General features: G+C 45.1%; 1 pseudogene; it reads right to left on the bottom strand.

Annotated features, from left to right (window-relative positions):
* Positions 1 to 869: 869 nt before the first annotated feature.
* On the bottom strand, positions 870 to 1707 carry LOC110315525 (annotated as a pseudogene).
* Between the last annotated feature and the right edge of the window lie 2799 nt (positions 1708 to 4506).

Genomic DNA, 4506 nt, shown 5'->3' with positions numbered 1-4506 from the left:
TAGATCAGGCTGTGGTTTTAGAGTATTACATTATTCATGAGAAGGTTANCAAGAGCAGAACTCCCTAATTAGAACCATGATTTGGGTGTGAAATCCCTTGCCCTGGCAGTGTAAAGACCTCACACCTGGCTTCTAAGAATATAGCTTGCCATCCCAAAGCATGTCTTTTATGGACTTGAAGCAGCAGGTAATTAGATAGACCTGACTTTGTCTCAGTTGTTTTATTGCCCAATTCCTGCCAGTCTTTGTGTTTGCATTCCTCTGTTCTGTGTAAGATTCATTAAGCATCCAGTAACCTCATTGTATCTTGTGGATGTGTCACCTAATTTCCCTATTTTCTTCTATATTAAAAGTCTGGTACTTAAAGTGACAAATTATATTCAGATACCACACTCCCTTGTGTTCCTATTTGTTTGTCATCCACGCCAACTTTTTGTAACCAGAACCCTATGTTTTGCCTGTGGATTGAGGACCCAAGTGAGGGTCATTGGCCGCACTTCCCCTTGTATCTGGTGACACCATTGGAAGGAGATAAGGAAGATAACCTTATCTCTATGAACTATCTCTGAAATCTGTGCTGCTGCCTGCCACTAACGAAGAGAAGGTGTTTTATTTTTATTTTTTAACTCTTTATCATTTTTATTTGTATAAATGTTTTATCCCACCTGCTACTCAGGCAACTCCCAAGGCTGAGTGGCTCTGCCCCTGACTGCTCCAACTTCTTGAGATTCTGCAATGTTCTTGCAAAGTGAGGAGTCCTGACCAGAGGCAGGGGCACTATAGTCTGGCTTCTTTAATGAAAACATAGATCAGACTTTCCTCCTTGTCCAGCCTCAGAGAGGTACCAGCTAGGTCTGGGGATAGCAATGTCAGTCCAGCCATCTTCGCTGGGCATAGCTCAGCACCGTGTCACTGGATTCCCCAACATCCAGGACCTGTTACACCTCATCTCAGGCAGCAATTCCTGCCAGTACAGCCTCCAGCCCTCGAAAGGCTGCAGTGTACACAGAGATGAGTTGGTAACCACAGTGGTGCTGTCTGGGAAGGCATTCCAGGTACCCAAGTCAAACCGCACATAGAGGTCAGGTTCAGAGTCAAGTAGTTGTTCACCTCAGCTAGGTCCTTCACATTCAGGAAGCCTTTGGAAACATCCCTATTAGTTCCTGAAAAAACAAAACAAACAATAAACATGATGGAAAGAAATGACAGAGCAGAAGGGTGCTCTTCTCCCTCCCTCCACTTTCCACAGTTCCTCCTCTTAGACAACAAGGTAAGGGTAAGCCTATAGTGACACTGGTCCATTCTTTCTCCTCTGGGACTTTGGAATTTTCAGGAGTGACCCTCTGCCTACACAAAGGGCATTGAAGTTAGAGCTCACAGTCCTGGTGTAGACAGGAGTCTCACCTGCATTGTTGATGAGCAGGAGACTCTACAGCAGCTCAGTCTTAGGAAGCTCATGCCCAGGGCATAGCAACTTCTGCCCAATGTCCTCAGAGTCCAGGTAGGGGGCTGTAAGCACCACTCACAGGCTAGGCTGCTGCTTGGCCATCTCTGCCTTCAGTTACTGCAGCACTGAGTCCCTGCCTGCAGTAAGGAGCACTGAGCCTGGAGACAGCAACCAGGCCAGTTGTGGGTCCAGGGCTTTCTCCAAACCCCAGGAAGCACCCCTCAGCACACACAGAGCAGCCCAGCCTACTTCCTCCAGGCCTGAGACTCAACCACAAAAGCACCTACTTAACTGGCATGGGGCAGCACCTCTCCCCTTGGGCCTCGGTGAGAGGAAATTCAGGCCAGAATCCACTTGGGTTGGGTGAAAAGTGTAACCAATAGCCAGGGAGGCTTGGCTCAGCAAAACATCCCAGTCCCCCAGAGCTTACAGGTTCCCCTTGGGATGCTTGCACAAGATCAGTCCTTTTCTGGGACACGTGTTCCTAATCTCTACCCTGTTCCAGAATCAATCAGCTTCCTCCTCCATGGTTGTTTTGTCTTCATCCATAGGGGACATACCAGGAAGTGACCAGTGACAGCCTTGGATTAAGTCCTTGCCTGTGTACAGCTTGTGGTCCCCTGCACTCTGATGAACAGAAGCCTTCTCTGGAAGAGCACAGCAGCTCTCCCAAGAGATACTGGGCAGACAGAACAAATAAATGAAGAGGACACACAGGCGAAAAGAAAGGGTGAAAATCACAACCTCATTAATAAGACCCATCTTGAGTAAAATCACACCTTGATGCACTGGGACCTGTGGACAGCAACCATATTCTGTAACCTGTCTCATGCAACTCAGAAACCACTTCATAATCCCAAACAAAACTTCAGAACTCTGGAGCCCATGGAGGAGGAGAAGGAATGTAAGACAAGAATTGCTTTGTTCCATGAGGTAAGCTAGAGTCCATCCAAATTATAGGCAAGCAGGCTAGGGGCTAGCCCCTCTTTGTTTTAGAAAGCTACAAGCCTTAGACCTAGTCACTTTCCTGGGTCATATAGGGAAACCAGCAATCAGACTTGGCCACTCTCCAGTCCCAATTCTTTTACTGGCTGAGGCTTTTATCCCAGGCAATTAGATAGGGATCCAGATGCAAGTTCTACAGGCCTATAGGAGAAGAGAACTGGACTTTCTCTCTCTAGGTTTTTAAAAGCCACTCTCAAATGTTGCCAAATCAGCCCCTTAGCCATTCACACCTTTTCTGTATGCCAGAGTTCCCTTTCTACAGAATTGTATATTTGAAACTACTTAGTTATCACTAGTCTCTTGAATTTGTTACCTTATTTCCAATAGGACCTTCAACAGATAAAGCGAGTTCAAGGTCAGCTGCTCTCTGTGAGACCCTGTCTCAAGACAAAGTGTAATACAGGAAAGAAAAAAAGGGTGGTTTTGGAGAGATAGTCCAGTCAGTGGCAGGCTTGGCTCACTGAGTTTAAACCCCACAACACACATTGAAAATGCTAGGTGTGCAACTAAACAGTACACGTGGAGGAATCCATGGTTCCAGCTACATATGTAGCAGAGGATGGCCTTCTCTGACATCAATGGGAGGAGAGGCCCTTGGTCCTACAGAAGCTTGGTGCCCCAATGTAGGGGATGATAGATTTGTGAGGCAGGTGTGGGTAAGTGGTTGGAGGTTCATTCTCATAGAAGCAAAAAGGGGGGGGAACGGAGAGAGAGGTTTACAGAGGGAAATCTGGGAAAGGGAATATTGCTTAAAATGTAAATAAATAAAAAATCAATAAAAGAGAAATGAAAAGATAATGCTAGGTGGCTAGGCAGTGTGGTGTTTACTTTTAAACCTAGAACTCCAGAGGCAGAGGCAGGTTGATTTCTGAGTTCTAGGCCATCCTGGTTTACAAAGCTAGTTCTATGACATCCAGGGCTCCACAAGGAAACCCTGTCTTAGCCTGACAGCAGTGAAACCTTTAATTCCAGCACTCAGGATGCAGAGGCAGGTGACCCTCTGAGTTTGTGGCCAGTCAGGTCTAGAGAGTGAGTTCCAGGACAGGCAGGGCTATACAAAGGGGAACCTACTTTCAAAAAAACTTTTTAAAAAGAGGCCATGCATGAAATGAATAACAATAAACATTGTCCTCTGGCCTCCACCCCCTAAAACCTCCTAACACACCCAGACACACAGGAATAAGCACACACATTAATATACTGAGGAAGAAAACCAGGAAAAAGAAAGTTTCTTAAACAAAAGTAGGCATAGAGAATCCTGTTTGCATCTTTAAAAAATTATTGCACATATGTGAGTACACTGTGGTTCTTTTCAGGAGCAGCAGAAGAGAAAATTTGATCCCATTACACATGGTTGTGAACCACCATATGGTTGCTGGTAATTGAACTCAGGACCACTGGAAGAGCAGCCACTGCTCTTAACCCCTGAACCATCTTTCCAGCCTCGATATCTCCCTTTTTAAGGCTCTTTGAATGTCTTGGTTAGTTTGTTTGTTACATTTTTATGTGTATGGTTGTTTACATGCATGTATGTCTCTGCACTACATGTGTGCAATTCATAGTGGATACCAGAAAATGGCCTTAGCTTCTCCAGGGACTAGAGATACAGACAGTTGTGAGCTACTATGTAGGTAGTAGGCCTTGAATCACCGTCCCCTTGAAGAGCAGCCAGCTCCTCTTAACTGTTTCCATGTCTTTCTGGCCCCCAGAATTCATCTTTTGAATAATGTAACAAAATGATAGATCTTAGTATTGCTGCTTGAAATTCCAGTAGTTAGGAAGCTGAGGCAGGAGAATCAGCTTCACTATGAGATCATGGAGCCAGCCTCAGTTACATATTACTTTCCAGGACAGCCTGAGCTACATCACCCTCTCCTCAAAGTAAACCCCTCACAATCCTATAAAGGGCTGTTAATCTAGACCTACAGGATGTAGGAGCTTTTTGTTATTCTTTTTTTCCTTTCTTCTTCTTCTTCTTCTTCTTCTTCTTCTTCTTCTTCTTCTTCTTCTTCTTCTTCTTCTTCTTCTTCTTCTTCTTCTTCTTCTTCTTTCTT

Source organism: Mus pahari, unplaced genomic scaffold (assembly GCF_900095145.1).
Source record: "Mus pahari unplaced genomic scaffold, PAHARI_EIJ_v1.1 scaffold_15443_1, whole genome shotgun sequence".
Taxonomy (NCBI): Eukaryota; Metazoa; Chordata; class Mammalia; order Rodentia; family Muridae; genus Mus; species Mus pahari.
This window is presented reverse-complemented; position numbering and strand designations above follow the sequence as displayed.